The 18,454-nt window shown below is 47.2% G+C and overlaps 1 long non-coding RNA gene across 1 annotated transcript; it reads right to left on the bottom strand.

Moving 5' to 3' along the window:
- Positions 1-12,949: 12,949 nt before the first annotated feature.
- On the bottom strand, positions 12,950-17,665 carry LOC138916330 (uncharacterized). Its single transcript, XR_011423514.1, has 3 exons — positions 17,612-17,665; positions 16,786-16,910; positions 12,950-15,308 (listed from the first exon to the last, which is right to left on the bottom strand). It is a non-coding gene; the product is annotated as an uncharacterized lncRNA (long non-coding RNA).
- Between the last annotated feature and the right edge of the window lie 789 nt (positions 17,666-18,454).

Below are 18,454 nucleotides of genomic sequence, written 5' to 3'. Positions count from 1 at the left end.
TTAAGAAGTTCCTTTAATGAGAATCTGTTGATAATAAATTCTAGAAGTTTTGGTTTGTCTGAAAATGTTTTTACTTTGCCTTTGTTCTTCAAAGACTTGCAGTTTTAATGCTCCCTGAATATTTAAGCGTCTCCCCTCTGCACACACATCCTCCTTTGCTATTGGGCATGGCCCTGTGACCAGCCCTGGCCAGTGGGCTATGAGCGGACATTACATGTGGCTTTCCTGGGCTGGGGTGCTGAGCATATCTGCGTGATTCTTTGTTCTCTCCTCCCTTCTTTGGTGATTCTGGAGGCCATGTGCAGAGATGGTGGAGCCATAAGACGTAGGAAGCCTGGATTCATGAGTCCATGGACAGTGGACAGTTGCCTTGGAGGGTTACTTGATTTGCAGGAGATTTGGGGTGAGTATGAAATGAACCTTGTGTAGTAAGACACTGATATTTGGTTTCGTTTGTTCTAGCCTATTCAGTCTCATATAGCAGATAATTTCTCTTAGGACATTGAAAATATTGTTCTATTGTTTTCTGGATACCATTATTTTGTGTTTGTTTTGTTTTGTTTTCTGAGGAAGATTAGCCCTGAGCTAACATCCATGCCCACCTTCCTCTACTTTATACGTGGGATGCCTGCCACAGCATGGCTTGACAAGCAGTGCATAGGTGCACACCTGGGATCTGAACCGGCAAACCCCAGGCCGCCGAAGCAGAACATGCGAACTTAACTCCTGCGCCACAGGGCCGACCCCTAGATACCGTTATTGTTGCTGATTCCATTGAATTGTCATTCTGTTACCAAAAGTTCCATCTCTGATCCTGTTGCCAATCCAAATAATGAGAACGGAGTCTTGGGAGAAAAAGGGAAGGCTTTACTTTGCCAGGCAGAGGGAGCAAAGCAAGGGCCAGTGCCCCAAAAGCTGCTTGCTCCCCGTTAAGAAACAGGCAGGGGTTTTTATTTGGGATTTTAGGCAGGGGAGGGAGGCTGTGGCCTTCTTGGTCAGCATTTTCCCATCAGCCCGTGTCTGGGGCTGCTTCCAGTGGAGGAGACACAGGATTTCTCAGATGAGTGTCCTTGGCTGTTTATCTCCATGGTGGAAGGTAGACTGTGACGTCAGGAAGCCGAGGAGTCGGGCCTGGGAAGCTTTGGTGTCTTGATGTTCTCTGGACATTAGTTTCTCTGTAGAGGAACTTCAAGGTCCTGGGATCAGCCGGAACTGTAGTGGGAGCCCAGTGTGACGTCATCTGGACTTTAACAATTTGTAGCTTCTATTTGGCTCTGTAGCTCGGGGCGTCAGAGGTTAAAGAAACAAACATTTACATATGAGTGTCACTAAAGAACCAGGGAACTGGGAACGTGTGTCTTTGGTTTTCACCCATATATGCTGGGTTCACCGTAGGGGAACAAATATCAGGGCTGCCATTAACTAAAAGCTCATAACAATTCTATGTCAGTAACCTGCCTTTCTCTCTAGCAACTTTTAACATCTTTGGAGGGGAGGGAGGGCATTGTTTAGAGTTTTGTGGTCTGAGTGTGCATTTCTTTTATTTTTTTCTGCTTGAGATTCATCGGTATTGCTGAATCTGAAGATTGGTGTCTTTAATCAGTTCTGGGAAGCTCTTGGTCATTATTTCCATAAATAGTGCCTTTTCTCCACGGTTTCTGTGATGTTCTCTTTTTTTGCAGAGGAAGATTAGCCCTGAGCTAACATCTGTGCCAATCTTCCTCTATTTTATATGTGGATTGCCGTCACAGCACAGCTGACGAGTGGTGTAGGTCTGCACCCAGGGTTCAAACCCACCAACTCAGGCCGCCAAAGCAGCGCACACCAACATTAACCACCATACTGCAGGGCCAGCCCTGATGTTCGAAAAGATGTATTTTGGATCTTCTTTATTTATCCTTTATTTCTCTTGATATTTTCCATCTTTGTCTCTCTTGTTTAGTGTGCCATTTATTTATATTTATCTTCCAGTTTTCTAATTCTCTCCTTGGCTGTATCCGATATGCTATTTAACTCACCCATTGAATTTCTAATATCAGTTATATTTTTCCTTTCTAAAAGTTCTATTTGGCTCTTTTAGGCTCTTCCTAGAGATTTTATAGCCTCTTGTTCTATGGTTGTGTATTTGTGTATTTTTCTGATATTTCCTTTTATTTCTTCTTCTTCTTCTTTTTTTTTTTTTTTTTTTTTTGGTGAGGAAGATTGTCCCTGAGCTAACATCTGTGCCAATCTTCCTCTATTTTGTATGTGGGATGCTGCCACAGCATGGCTTGATGAGCAATATGTAGGTTTGCACCTGGGACCTGAACCTGCGAACCCTGGGCCACCAAAGCAGAGTGCGCAAACTTAACCACTACGCCACCAGGCCAGCCACTCCTTTTATTTCTTTAAACATACTTATTTTATTTTCTGTGCCTGATGATTGTCCTATCTGTTGCTTTTGCTGTACTTATTTTGTAGTTTGTTGCTTCTGCTGACTCTCTCACGGTGGCTTATTTCCTCATATATTTAGTGACTTTTTTCTGTGAGCTCAAGTCCCTTAGACTTCTTAGAGGTGTGTTCTGCAGTGAGAATTTACACTTCCTTCTCCCAGGATTTGAGGGAAGTACCAATCTGCGATCACTTTAAGTAGATATTTGCCTTGGGAGTTTTAAGGCCATCCATACAGTGGGGATTTAAACTCCAAATCTATGTGAGTATGGGCTAGTAGCTAGGAATTTTCAGGAGATACATGTTTTATTTTTTTTCTGCTTATCTCAAAACCAAGGCAAAGGCAGACAGTTATCTCCTCTGCATCCCTCTGCAGGATGGGCTTTCTTCCAGTTCATCCATGAGAGCTGTTTCCCTTCAGAAATGCTGGCTTTTCATGGGGTTCTCTGACCTGACCCCCTAGCCTGACCAGATGTCTGGTTATATCTACTTTCCCTCTACATGTAATCTACTGACCCTGCTCTTGGCCACCAGGGAGCCAAAAACCTGGGTTCCAGTGCTCCCAGATTTGTGCTTACTGCTGTCATCTCAGTCATATATTCAGAAGGATGTTTTAAATATTTCCCCAAACATCTTTAGGTGTTCTGTACTGAAAGGTGCTTTAGAAAATGGAGTTTCCAAACAGAGCCTATGTGGTAAGCTCAGATCCACTAAACAAAAGAGACAGCAATCCTTGCCTTCATGGAGCTTGCACACTAATGGGGGAAGGCAAAAAATTAAAACCATGGATAAGTAAATATATAATGATAAACAGTGATTAGTGCTCAACAGAAAAACAAAGCAGGAGCAGGGAATAGAAGAATGCCAGGAATGGGGATTGATTTTAAAGAGGGTGGTTACAGGAGGCCTTATGGAGAATGCCACCTGAGCCAACACTTGAGGAGATGAGAGCCAAGTGAGTGGGTAGCAGTGAAGGCTGCTCCAGGCAAAGGGAACACGACAATCAACTGTTTGAAAACTCCCATTGGGTCTCTATCTCCTGGGAGACGTTAAAACTCTTTGTTCTAGGTTCTATGGCCCTTCTCTGCCCTGGAGCTCCCCACAGAGAGGCTCTGGTCTTCTCTGTCCCAGGCATGACAGCTAATACTCTTCCTTTTCCTGCCCTGTCATTTCCCTCCTCCTCAAACACAGATTTTCTTTCCTTAGACACGATTTCTTCCGCTGTGTTAGTCAGAGCCTTGTGGTGTTTGTTTAAATAAACAAATCCGTCATGAATACGATATGAAAGAAGATTGGACCTTCAGGCTGACTAATGACGAACATGATGAGTTTCTTAAGGTACTTAACTTAAAAACACAGCCGTACTCCCTTGCTTGGAACATGCTTGTTTTCTTTAAACATTTCTTCAGAGTGAGCTAAATTCTTTGCCTTCCCCATATTTCATACCCCTGTAAGAGGATCCCCCAATGCTCCTCAGAAACTCTATGCAAGGATGGAAAACACAGTTTCTGCTACAGGTCCCAGGGCTCAGGAACAGCCAAATGACCAGGTCGAGTGTGTGGAGAATGTCCTTGGCCTCCCAAGGGGGTGAGACCAGGACGTGCAGGCCGGGATCAATGTGGCTACATCTCTGCTCCTTCAGGGCAGCCCCTTGGCTCAACCGGGCACTGCTTTGACAGCAGAAAGAAGCAGCACTCTGCTCCAGCACTCTTTAGGGAAGAATCAGGAAGACTTTCTTCACCCACCTCTCTAAAGTCTTCTTGAACGAACAGGCAGAATCAGTTAAATGAGAATTGATGCTCCAGAAGGTGTGGCACGTGCAGCCTGTGGCTCTGTGCGGCCCTGGGTTCACCACCTCCTGCCTCCTGGGGAACATGTGTCCCCACTGAGAAGCATAAGTGGTGGAAAGACCCTGGGCGGAGAGTTAGGAGGCCTGAGGCCTGGCCTCAGCTCTGCCACACTTGGCAGAGGACTGTGCCTCAGGCAGCCATGTTTCTGGCTTCAGTTTGCTCATCTATGAAATAGGAGCATCGGGCAAAGTGATCCTCCGATTCTCTCCAGCTGAGCACCCCAGACCCCACCACTCTGTGTGCAGCAGTTGGCATTTTATCAATCTGGGGAGAACGTGCCACCAGAATCAAACATTTTCTGTTTGCTTTTAGCCCAGTATTGACATTTTTAGTGAAGTCAGTGGAAAATAGCTTTAGTCACTTCTAAATGGTGGCTGGGGAAAAAAAATAATAATAAAGAAATGTCTTCCTATTTTCCAAAAGTCTCAGGTTCTGGCAACCCCAGCATAGGTCTGAGGAACACAACCCTGGGCCTGAGCATCAGCCTGTTTGGGATCTAAAGTGATGAGGCCACAGCCCTGGTCCTAATCCCCTTCCTCCAAACAGTATCGAGTAAATTACTCAGCTTCATAACCTCTTGCCCCACAGGAAGCAGGAGTGAGCAGCAAGTACGAGTTTTTGGAGGCACAGAGTGGGGAAGACTTGCTAAGGCTTGAATGGGCTTGTCTTGGAGCCAGAGGTAGGCAGGAGCCAGTCTCTCAACTCCCTGTCTGAAACTCTCTCTTAGCACAGCAATGAAAGTCACATCATCCAAGTCCTCTTGATAGAATGAGCTCATGTATATGGAAGCCCTTGCAAGTGGTTAGGTGCTATGTAAACATTAAGTACCAACACCAGTAGACTTTTAGGTAGACAATGAGGTGTCTGCATTGCTCTCTTGATAAACTATAAAATGCTTCCTTCTTCTGGTGTTTACTTATGTGTTCTGTTTACATTCGCAGGCAAATCAGTCTTTTCCTCTTCAAAGGAGTCAGTTTTACTGGAAGTACTACATATAATTAATTACATAGGCATTAATATCATGCTGACAGAAAAACAAAAAAGGAATGTGTTGCCACACAGAAGATGCAGAACCACTTTTATGGCCGAAGTGGAACCATGGTGTGATACAGCTTCAAGTGATCTTAAAGATCATCTGGCTCTTGAGCATCCAGTGAAAAGTGGCTTCCTTGGTCTGAAGGTTTGGCCTGTCTAAGACATTTAGTTAAAATCAGTGTTTTGCATCTTTGATCAGAACATGTGAACAAATAGGACAATTTGGCTTTCTCACATAGCCACCACCAGCTTCCTTAAATGACTGTTGCCAGGTGTCACCCTAGCAGGACTGAGCCATTAATCATGGCAAATGAAGCCGCAGGTAATTAAGTATGTAATTTTGAGCTGTTCAAGTGAAATTCCATAGAAGGTACATCATGAACTGGGGTATCATGTAGAATTACCAGCAAAAAGACACTGAGTGTGAATACGGTCTTTCACTAACGTTTGATTCACATCCAATCCTTGTATGTTGATCACTGAGAGTGTTAGTTTCTATGTGAGCCTGGACTCATGTGGTCTTCACAGGTATAGATTTATGATTGGGTAAGCCAGGTCACATGCCCTTGTCTCACTATGCCTCTCGGTTATAATGAGAGTCCGCGATCCTCAGGAAGGGGGAGCAGTAGGATTCTGCAGAGCAGCAGGAGGCAGCGGCCAAGGGGCTGGAGGAACAGCTGGACTGCATAGGTGCCCTTACCCAGGGCAGTGGGACAGAGCAAGGCTGGGGGTCAGAGAGTGAGGCCAACCAGTGATCCAGGCAACCTTGGTGCCAGGACACCTTGCAGTGGATGGCATGTGGCAGTGAGAAGCCACTGTCCTCCCTCCCTCCCTCCAGGCCATCTCAGCAGCAGTGGTCCGAGACTCAGGACAACACTGGCCCTGGGGGGTACTGGACATGGGACCAAAGATGTCTCAAGGGCAGTACCAAGTGGCAAAGCTGGAAGACGGATCAACAGACAAGATTAGGAGAGAGAAGTATCTGGGCTTAATGGCAAAGGCCAAGGCTAAAGCAACAGAACAGGAGTGAGAGAGTTCAGGAGGTTGGAGCAAATGTTAGGGCCATGGAGAGACCACTTGTGGTTTGGAGCTAAGCCACTGAACTGAAGCTCCCATGACAGTCTATAGCCTTGGGTCTAGGTGGAGAGGACAGTGACATTTCCAGGGGGAGAAAGGTCATAAGTCACTGCAGAGTGAATCCAGAGCCCTAGGATTCCCAGAAAGCCTTTCACCTGTGCCCAGGAACCTGGGAAGCAGGAGCTGGCTTCCTGCAGGAGGGGTCGGAGAACTGGGCAGGGCACTCATCCCCAGCTCCAGCCATGAATGGTGACTGGGGAGAGAGTCAGGCCACAGTCACAGGGAGGTTGGGCTTCCAGGTAGTGCAACTGGGAAATCCATGGCAGGAGATCAGAAATGTTAAGGACTGAATGTATGTCCCCCAAATTCATATGTTGAAGCTCAAACCCCCAATGTGATGATATTAGGAGGTGAGGCCTTTGGGAGGTGATTAGGTCTTGAGGGTGGAGCCCCCATCCGGGGATTAGTGCCCTCACAAGAAGACCAGAGAGCTTGCTTCTTCTCTCTCTCTGCCATGTGAGGACACAGGGAGAAGAGGCAGTCTACATACTGGGAAGTGAGCCCTCACCAGATACTGGATCTACTGGCACCTTGATCTTGGACTTCCCAGCCTCCAGAACTGTGAGAAATAAATGTGTGCTGTTTAAGCCACCCCATCTGTGGTATTTGCTACAGCAGCCTGAGCTGACCAAAACGGGGAGGAAGCCCAGCATCTAAGCCAGAGGAACCCAGGAAATGCTGCCAGCCAGGCCTTTTCCAGGCCTCAGAATCCCCCCAACGCCTGGCTATGGGATCCTAAACTTAAGTACAGTCTATGTTCCCAATGACCAGCAGATCCCCCTGTCTTTGCCTTCACGTCCTGACTCTAATTCACACCATCACTGGCTCTGGCCTGGATTATGGCAATAGCCCCTCACTGGTCTCCCATGTCCACTATTGCCCCTTAGGTCCATTCTTCAGATCAAGGTCTCATCTGCTAATCTGTCTTCTTAAAACTCTTCTGTTACTTGGGCACTTCCAACACTCTACCTAGCCAGGGACAACCCAGCCCCTGCTTACCTGTCAGCCTCTGTCCCTCCCTCAGAGCCTTCACCAGGCTGGCCTCTCCACCCCACGTGCTTCTCTGACATCTCTGTCTAGAATGCCTCCTTCATATCTTGGCTCAAACTTTTCTCCCATAAAGCTACCTCTCTGGCCCCTCAGAAGGGCCTGCATTTCTCCTTGTAGCCTTTATGACGACTGACATCAAATAACAAGACGGATGCCAAGATACTTGATGTCCGACTTCCCATAAGAGTGTCAGTCAGCCCAAAAAAGGCAAGCAGCATCTACCATTCACCACTCTGTCTCAGGGCCAACCCCCTGCACTTATATGGTGAGTGCTCACTGGGCCAAGTCAATAAGCAAATGAAGATTATCAATATAGTGGAATATTATTCAGCAATGAAAAAGAACAAACTTATGACACACAAAACAATGTAGATGAATCTCTAAACGATCAGCCTGAGTGAAAGCAGCTAGACACAAGAGTACACCTGATAAGACTCCATTTATATAAAATTCTAGAAAATTCAAATGAAGCTCTACAGACAGAAGTAGATTGGTTGTTGCCTGAGATTGGGGGTAAATGTGGCTGGAGATATACCAAATATACCAAAAGGTAGGAAAATAAGGACCACATGCACCTCACTTAAGGCAGAGACTCAGAGCAGTTACTGCTGGCATGGTGACTGCTTTCCTCTACTTCTAGGGGGCGCTTTGATGCACAAAGGTGTCTGACCCTGCAGAACTGGCACAGCAGAGTGCATGATTGCTTTGTGCTTGCAGGGGGGGTTATGAGCTTGTGCTGTTAACTAAAAGTGTCCAAAATCTGGAAATAAGGTCAAGAGGATGACTGTGTGTGCCTCCAATATACCCAGAAGCTTTGTTTCATTGGCCACCAGAGGATTATCTACATTTCTGAAGGATGGACCATTGTTTGACTTTTGCCATGCTATTAATTAAGAGCTCAGATTCTGTGCAGTTCCCTTGTTACATTGTAGATGTTTGCCCAGTAGAGAGGCAAATGGTTCCTGTCCAGTGAAAAGAGAACCACCAATGTATTGCCCTGTAGGACATGAACCAGATTTCTCTCAAACATCAAAAATCTATTTTAGTGTGACTTTCCCGATGGATTCTATAAATGCCAGTACTCCAAATGCCATTTGAGCCCACATTACCAACTTCCTGGCTTCCTCCTGAATTGAGGAGCTGAATGAAATTTTGGATGCATGGTCATTCTCTTTTGTTTGAGAGCCATGTTTTTAACTTCTTTTAAAATTTCTCTTGGATGGCACTGGTCCAGCCCTTCCCCTCCCACCAGTTCCCTTCTGAGGCGAGTGTGCAGGAGGAGGTCCCAGCTGAGGGGAGGAGACCGGCCCTGCAAGATGCCCTAGCCCACCTCAGCAGCCAGTGGTCTCACAGCTGAGCCACCTCCACCCTCCGGTGATCCCAGCTCTGGTGCTCCAAAGGGCCCTGTTTGTGCATGAAATCCAGAGGTGACACAGATTCAGCACAATGGCCTCTCTCAGAAGCATGGCTTATCACTGATAATCATGGAGCGACTAGGACCTGGAACACCCAGGCTAAGCAGACTGCCTAGGACGAGCTGGGCTACTCCTTTGTTCCCCAATTTGAGGAGGCCCACCCTGAAGACTCTTAGGGCTTGTCACCGGGAGCCTGGGGAAGCCCTTGGACCACACATTCCCATCCTCTTGGCTCCTGGGCAGTTGGAAGGTGCATCCCTAAAGGGGCCAGGGTGGGCGTTTTGAGTTCATTTGGCTTAGTTCTTAATGGAGTCTCACCCAGGAAGTCCAAAGCCCAGAACAATGCAATAAAAGCACCCGCACCCCCACCAACTAGCTTATAAATAGATTTTGCCACAAGGTAACAAAAGCAATCATAGAGATGGTGGGAGTACAACTTGATGCAGGCAATTTGGTAGTGTGGGCTTTACCAAGTTCAGGTCACTTGTCCCAGTAATTCTACTCCTGAGAAGCTACGCTAAAGAAACTACCAGGGATGAGGCAAAGAATTTTGTAGAAAGATAACCATGAGAGTGTTAATTATTACAAAAACCAGGACAAGCCTAAATGGCCAACAATAGAGAACTAGTTAAAGGATATAGAGCCATAAAGCAGAATGACATGTAGCCATTAAATTTGTTTTAATTTAATTAAAAATACGCTCATAAAAAAGCCCATTAGAAAATAAATACAATACAAATACAGAAGATTATCCCAGTCTTCTAGAAAGAGTTTAAATGTGAATGGAAAGAGCTGGACGGCAGGAATGCAGGTGATATGTGCTTTCTCATCTAGTTTTTTCTTCATCTAACATAAGCGCATATTCAATTTACAACAAAAACAAACACGCTAGATGAAAGGTCTTTGTTTCAGTGTTTTCAGTATCTAAAGAACACTCGGATGTGACAGTCACTGCAGCAGGCCCTCCCTCCGTATCCAGTGGCTGTTTTATCCATGTGCAGCTGCAGAAGCAGAACAAGTTTTCAGAATTCTCGCAGAGCCAGCCTGGCCGTGTCCGGCTACCCCAGCCCTTTGCCCTCATCTGGCTACACTGGCCATTGATGGTGAATTAAATCCTCCAACTCTGCGACTGGTGCCAGTGGCAAACAATGATGCCATGTGGACATGGATGCCCAACTTTCAGACAAATTATGAGGCCTGAGTGCCCTCACGTAAACTTCTTTCCATCCCTAGTATCTCATCTGTGTCCCCAGGCCGTGGTACTTTCCCCGAGCCCCTCGTCAGTTCCTGATGCTATCTCTGCCTACACTAAGGCATGATTGTGCTTCCAGAAATTCCTCTGGCTCCTTCTGGTCCACTGGTCTCCCCTGGGCTGCCTTCCCCTCACCACTCAGGTCCAGGACAGAAATCTACAGAGGAAGAGCTCTGACTTCACCATGCCCAACAAAAACCAGCTGTTTTTCACTAACAGACAAAACAGTTCTGCTGGTTTCAGAGTCTGCAGTATGTGTGTTTAGGTCAAGGGTTTCTTTACTGCTTTCTCCGAGAACAATGGTTGGAGCATTCTTCAGTCAGCTTGTTTTCCAGAGTAAAGGAAACTTCAGCATCTAAAACTCATTCAAGTCTCTGTAACAGACAAGCCAAAGTCAAAGAGAAGATCATAACAATTTCCACGACTTAAGCAGATACTGGGTATCAGGCTAAATACTTCACAAAATTACTTCACTGTATTAGGTAACAAAGGGACATCCTCTGCTTTTTCCAGTTGAGCTGAGGTTCAGTAATCACCTAGGATTACAAGCTTGCCCGGCAGCAGAGCAGGATTTTACCCCTAGCTGTCTGCTCTTAACCCTGCCCTCTCCCACGTGCTGGTGCCTCCTTGTGACATTTAACCAGGAGATTCGGCGATGATTGACGCTCCCAAGTGCTGCTAGGAATGGCCATCCCCAAAGACCTTCCCATCCACCCCTGCCCATTCTGAGGCTGCCTCCAAGTGTCAGGGGACTGCTCACCTTCACCGCCAGGAGCGTCCCGAGCACTATGGAGCCCTTCTGAGTCTATCGATAGCCACGAAGCTCCAGAAGAGGAGTGCTCCCCCTCACTCCACTCATCCCTGTGTGTCCGCCTGGGCTCCTGGAAAGCAGAGCCTGAAACAAGGTCTTTTGTGATCCCAGGGCACAAGGTGAGGGAGGAGTGTGAACGGGAAGAAGGGAAAGCCACCCGGGGATACACTGTTCAGCTGGTCACAGCTCTGGGTAGCCGATGCTGTGACCCTGTGGGACCGCCTGTGGGAGCTTAGGGAATGCCTCTCAGAACCGCTTGCATGGCTTGTAACACCATGCGCTTCACGTGTGTTGAGGAGGTTCCCTGGGCCATTCCACTCCTCAGCCTGAAACAACCCTAGGCAGGCGGCTGAGAATGACCAGGCAACCTGAGGCCCGGTGTCTGGAGGAAGAGGTGGAGCCTGGAAGATTCAAAGCATCGCACAGAGCTGTTGCCAGCCTGCCTGCCCAGGTGCCAGGTCCTGCTACAGAATCTCTTTTCCAGGATGGGCACTTTTCCTACCCCCAGGGACAGGGTCTCACCCTCTGTCTCCAGCAGGCTGGTCACATCTTCCATCACCAAAGCCAGCTTGTTTGGTCTTAGGTAGCTCCACATGTAGGACATTAGGGGCAGTCAGGGATAAATACTGCTCAGCTGGGGTCACTCCAGGCCCCAGGCCTCGGTTCCTGATTTGTGTGAGCAGCTGTTCATAAAAGAGCTTCTTCATTTTCACCCAAACACAGTTGAATTCCTTTTCACCAAAAACAGCAAAGGTTGTGGAGAGACAGCCATCTGCCCTTTCATACCTGCTTAACCAGATGCAGCTCTCAGCTTCTCAGTCTAAAATGTGTGCTTCCAGTTAGGGACCACTAGCTCCTGCAGAACGAAGGCACCATTGACTCCTGAACAGTGCTCAAGTGCCTGCCTCTCAATTGCTTGCAGCTTTGAGAAGCTTCTGCCAGCCCCTCCAACATTTTAGACCATTAGCATTTTAGCTGGAACTTCCTATATTCTTAAGTGTAAAACACTTTCTTCTGGGTTTAGTGATGGAACACAACCATGAGATAAAACTTCGTCTAAATATCAATTTTCATATTTGTGTGATTAGAGCTGAGGCTCTTTTTATTGCCATTCATAGGCCCCAGTAATACTTGACTTGTGCTGCACACAGTCATTTTTGAGTCTAATTCACCCTCCCCATGGCGAGAGGAGGGGTGGAGGGGTGGGAGGAGAGCAGATTGTCACAAAACCAAGAAGCTCCTGGAGATTAATGGGATGGGGAGAAGAGACTCCCCCTCCTCTGTCTTCCCCTCCCAGGTGAGGCGTCCTTTGGGAGAGGGGAGTGTGGGGTGAGGTGGACTATCCTCTGCAGATAATGATCCTGCCAGTCACATAGTGGATGCCTGAGCAGGTTCACTAGGCAGACTTTGAAAAGGAGAACAGAACTTTTCCAGCAGTACATTGTGCCACTTGCAGGGCCTGCCTCACTCTCCATAGAAGCAGGAAGGCAAGAAGTGGTTCCTTCTCTCTCTTTCCACATGTAAACTAGTAATAGCTAACGTTGGGACAGTGCTTATGTGTGCCGCCGATCGTCACAGACTGCTCAGGAATTAGCTCATTTAAACCTCACAGCCCTCAGGTGTGTGTTGCTATCAGCTGCAGTTGAAAGATGAGAAAGCCGAAGCCTGGACAGGCAAGGGGCCTCAGGGGCTGGAACCAGCTAAGAAGGCGTGTAAGGAGGTTGGAACCCAGGCAACCAGGCCCTGAGCCCATTTCCCTCCCACCATCGTGAATCGTCCTTAGAAAGTCTTCTCACAGCCTGAATCTTTTTGTCTAAAACAGGACAGTGGTGTTGAAGGGATCAACCTCTCATGGCTAAATGGCCTGGCTGAGAGAAACAGGCCAAGGTGGAGCTGAAGGGAAATGAAGAGGTGGCCGAGACAGTGAGACAGAGACAGAGAGAGACGCTAAGCACTTTGGGAGCAGGGGCTGTGTCTCATCATTTTCTTTTTAATTGTGATAAAATACACATAACATAAAATTTACCATTTTTACTTTTTTTTCTGAAGAAGATTTGCCCTGAGCTAACATCAGCTGCCAGTCTTCTTCTTTTTGTATGTGAGCCACCACCACAGCGTGGCACTGACAGATGAGTGATATAGATCTGCACCCAGAAACTGAACCTGGGCCACTGACGTGGAGCATGCCCATTTTTCAACCATTTTTAAGTGTAAGTTCAGTGGCATTAAGAACATTCACATTGTTGTGTAGCATCACCACCATCTGTCTCCAGAGCTCTCTTTATTTTGTAAAACTGAAACTCTGTCCCTATTAAACAACATCTCCCCACCACACCCCCCAAGTCCCTGGCAATCATCATTAATCCTACCTTCTGTCTCTACCAGCTTGACAATTCTAGGTACCTCATATAAGTGGTGTCGTACAGTTTTCGTCCCGGCTTATTTCACTCAGCATAATGTCCTCGAGGTTCCTTCCTGTTGTAGCATGTGTCAGAATTCCCTTCCTCTTTAAGGCTAAATAATATTCTATCATCTGCATAGACCACATTTTGTTTATTCATTGACCCATCAATGCACACATGGGATGCTTCCACCTTTTGGCTATTGTGAATAATGCTGCTATTGATACCAGTCCTGATATCAGTTTCCCCACATTAAACCCAGCATATATGGGGTTAAAACCAAAACACTCATTCCCTGCTTACTCTGGCTTCCTGGCTCCAGAATCCACTATCCTCCATGGAGACAGACACTGTCAAGGACAAGCACCTGGACTATCTCCTCCCCGCAAGGAGCTACAGGCTGGTGGGAAAGCTGCTGACCAGCAAGGTCACGGGCTCCCTCCTCTCTGCAAGTGTTTCAAGGCCAAAGACAGGCTGGTGGGAAAGCTCCAACCAGCAAGACAATATGCTCCCCCTCCTCTACCTAAAACCCCAAATAAAAACCTTACTTCTAGCTTTTCAGGGAATTTTGGGATTTCAGCGTTAGCTGCCCTCTCTCCTTGCTCAGCACTGTGCAATAATAAAATGCCTACTTTCTTCCACTACACCCGGTGTCAGGGATTGGCTTGCTGCATAACGTGTGAGTGAACTCACTACAGGTTCGATATCACTATGAGCATTGATGTGCAAATATCTGTTTGAATCCCTGCTTTCAATTCTTTTGGGTATATACCCAGAAGTGTAATTGCTGGATTACATGGTCATTCTATGTTTAATTTTTTTAAGGAATCACCATACTGTTTTTCACAGCAGCTGCACCATTTTATACCCCCACCAACAGTGTGCAACAGTTCCAATTTCTCTACATTCTTGCCAATACTAGTTATTTACTGTGTTTTTTAAAAATGATAGTCATACTAATGGGTGTAAGTTTGTGTCTCAAAATTTTTGAGTCCCTAGTGGCCCCCAGCACGGTCCACAGCTTAGTTTGTATGACAATTTATATTTTTCAAATTACAAGTGAATTGCCTACAGTTCTCACTACCTTACACAAGGAGGCATGGGGAAGATGATTCCCATCTCACTGCTGAGGAAATTGAGGTTCAGAGAGATGATATGATTTGTCCAAGATGAGAAGACTTGTAAGTGGCAGTGGCAGGACAGCATCCAGCACTCCGGCCACCCTGGCAGGCCTGGCAAGGAGGACACTTCCTCTGTGCTAGGCAAGGTCAGCCTGGGGCATTGGGCAGTCATGTCCTCACTTTCCCAATGAGGAAACAGAAAGAGGGATGGAGAGGAGCCCCACGTCTCCCAGGAGGCCACACAGCCTGAGAAGGTGAAGCCCGCCTGGTCCTTTCCAGCCTGGCCCCTGGAGCACCTCCTACTCCCTTCCGAAGCTCAGATCCCTCGCTGGTCAACTACTGAAAGTGAGGGGGGATAAGGAAATCAAGTGGCACTAACTGGATAGCACTAAAAGTGCTGGGCAAGTGGGGCCACTGAGTCAGGCACGTCTGGCTTCCATTTGCAGGCATCAGTTGTCTGTCTTGAAGAGAAGAGATAGAACCTTGGAGTCTCGTTTTCCTGCTGTTCCACACAGGCATGGCAATTGAGAACCTCAGGGTTGTTCTGAGCCAGCTCGTGGCCAGGGGCCGGCAACCTTGCTTCCCTCTCCTTTCCCCAACAGAAGCTGAGCGGCCCCTGGCCATATCTGCCCCAAAGCAAAGAGAAGCAGCCTGTTTCCCCGTGGTCCAGGCCAGGAAGGGAGCAGAAGGGACTGCAAAGCGTGGACTTCTGAGAGGGGTGATTCAGGCGGCAGCAGCACCATCATGTGTCCTGGGCATGCCACCATTAGTCAACGTCAAACGAGTGCGAGGGCCCTGGAAATACCTGCAGGGGTGACATTGCAAAAGGTTCTGCCTCAGAAACTCTCTTCAGAGGACACTGGATCACCCAGGAAAGTTTATTTATATTCTAGGCAGGAATAGAATTTATGTTATAGAAAATAAAGATTTTATGTATTTGTACATATCTATCTGTGTATGTGCCTATAAATAAAATTTGTATTCACCTTCCAGGGGTCTGATTCCCCCAGCTCTGTCCACATCCAATCTGTATGATGGTTATTAACACTGTCTGGGAACTGACCGCAGACCCCTCTGAAATATTGTGCTTGTCAGTCCCAGGCTTTTTGAGCAGAGCAAGATCTCTTCACTGTGGAATTATGGTGTTCATATTAGCATGCCTGCTGAGAAATTCTTATGCTGGCAGTGTGCACCTCCCTGAAGTGTTTCCTGGAAATTAGATTTTGGGAGAACAAAATGGCAGAGGGCTCAGAGGCTGCAGGAGGCAGGATTCCCTCCATGTTACTCATTTACCCAGTAATTAATTTCTTCCCCAGCGCAATTTGAAGGAAAAGATTGTGTTCATTAATTTATCATTCACCTGTTCCTGAGGATTATTTTGATCGCTTTTTCACAGGAGACTTTGCATCCTGTCGGGAGATTTAATATCATCCCAAGAGCTGGCATCTGAGTGCAACGAACCATACTGCACTGAGTGCTTTCCACCAAACAAACGCAGGTGGCTCGAGTGACTGTCACAGCGAGGTCCTGGGTGACAGGAGTCTTTCTGTGCAGAATCCTGAAGGGCATCCTGCCCGGCCTCACTCCTCACCACGGATTTCAGGAAGATATTTTTGGGTCTCCAGATCCCCCACGCCCCCCCTTCCTCCTTTTCCACCTGAGGCTCGAGGCTCGTGAGTCATAAATGTCTAGAATGTATCTGTAGAAAAACCGGGTCAAAATTAAGCACAACTACAGGAAGCAGACAAATACTTTCATCTGTAGCAAATCTGATTATCTGTAGCCAGTGTGAAGGGTTTGAAACTACCAAATGGAACCTCACTCAGTGCCTCAGTTTCAACCATTTGATATTTTTTTTATCTAGACACAGGAATTACAGCTTGATGGCATTCAGAAAATCATATTTAACCCTCATTTAGATTCAATCTGAATCAATTTAATGAAATGTGAATGCTTTTCTAGATTTATAGAGAAACTAAAAAGAAATTTAAACCAGAAAGAAAGGCGTTAGTGTTTTTCTGCACCCAGTAGATGTAATACTGGGCTCTTTTTGCCATTATCTGGGCTGCTTTCCTCAGCTTTAATGGAGAAGAAAAGCACAGAATCCCAGGAGAGTGCAGTCTGGGATTTAGGAGGTCCACCCACCCTGCCATTCAGTTATCTATTCAGCAGATCTCTATGGAGCCAGGCACCGTGCCAGGCCCTGGAGACTCAGGGGTGAGCAGACCACACTCCCTCTTCCCAGAGCTTGTAGTGTAGAAGGGAAGCTGGTGTTGACTTACCACAACAGATGTGAAACTGTAGCTCTGTCATGGGCTGTGCGTGAGGTCTGCTCTAGCCTGGCAGTCAGTGAAGGCTTCCCTGTGGACAAGATACTCAGCAGAGACCAGAAGGAGGAATGATGTTACTGGAGGAAAGAAGGGTGGAAGAATGCTCCAGAGAACAGCATGTGCAAAGGCCCTGCAGCCAGAGAGGACACAGATACATGAAAAACGTAGAGAAGACTATTGTGGCTGAGGTGAAGAATGAAGATGCATACAGCGTGTAAAAGGCCTGGAGAGGTGAGTGGAGCTACAGAGGTGGGTGGGGCTAGACTGAGCAGGCACCCATAAGCCAAGGCCAGGAGTTTTTATTAGGCTGAGTGGTTAATTAGATTCTGACCTCAGGTGTCTTGTAATCCAAAGCAAAGATACATGGGCTTGAGCTTGGGCTACGCAGTATTTGAGAGAATTTAGGCATGTCCTTCAACCTCTCTGGGCCTCAGTGTCCTCCTCTGTAAAATGAGGGTAACAAGACTCCCTCTTCAGAGGATGAGTGTGAGGATTAAATGGGTTTGTATATCTAAGGCACCTAGAACAGTGGGACATACTACACACTAATATTATTATTGTTTTCTTTTGTTATTATCTCTAACATGAGTGGTCTCACCAGATAATCTCTAAGTGCTTTTCAACTCTGATGTCCCAGGTTTCTAAAAATCTTTCCTGAGATTTTTATAGTGTTCTGCCACAGGCCCAGCTGGCTAGGGTGGCAGGATATCTTGCTGAGAGACAGAAGAAATGACCCGGAGACTACGGACAAGACATGGGTTTATCGTGTCCTACTTACAGGAGAGTGTCCAGTGGCAGCTGGCTGGACGGAAGTGTGCACCTGCAGCCGCCCCCTAAGAGAAGCTTGCTTAAGTAGGCAGAGGAACAAAGGCTGCATGCTTGCCAAAGGGCTGTCCTTGGTACGACCAGCGTTCCCAGGAACAGTAGCTCACGTGGAGGGGCTCTGCGTCCCTGTAAGACGCGCTGTTCTTCTCCTGGGATAAGGGAGGATCCAGGCTGGCCAGGCCCAGATCGTTACAAATCCCATTAGCTGGGCTGTCTGCCCAGAAGGGAGCCAGAAGAACACATGGTTGCTATGGGCCTGGGGGCTTCTGCTGAGCAAGCAAGGCCCAGGTCCTACAATAGTAACTCTCACCTTCGAGAAATGCATTGAGCGACAACCTTACTTATCAAGCACAGGACTGTGTTTCACATACATGAACCCAGGGAAGCCACGGAACGGGATGACATGACCCAGAGAAAGTGTGTTCAGTGAGAGGAGAGGGAGGCTGAGGCTGGGCCTTAGGATCACCAACACTTAGCAAAAAAAAGAAACCAGTCAGAGAGGAGAAAAAGTTGTCAAAATGTTATTCAGATGCTCATAACTCCTAAGTTTAGGAGGAGGATGTTGGGGGAAGTGAAGCAGACATAGTAACAACTCCCGCAGGTAAGGACAGAGAGCAGGACGCATGGACTGGGACCCTGCAGCTCACAGGGCCCCAGGCCCTTACGGCATCCTCGTACAAACTAGAAAGAGATGTCCCTCCTCAGGAGCCTGAGTTCCACTTGTAGGAAATCATCCTAATACAGTGATGTCATTGAGACCAGACCCCTCTTGCCATGTGCCCCATATACTCACCTG

Source organism: Equus caballus, chromosome 1, assembly GCF_041296265.1.
Source record: "Equus caballus isolate H_3958 breed thoroughbred chromosome 1, TB-T2T, whole genome shotgun sequence".
NCBI classification, from domain to species: domain Eukaryota; kingdom Metazoa; phylum Chordata; class Mammalia; order Perissodactyla; family Equidae; genus Equus; species Equus caballus.
This window is presented reverse-complemented; position numbering and strand designations above follow the sequence as displayed.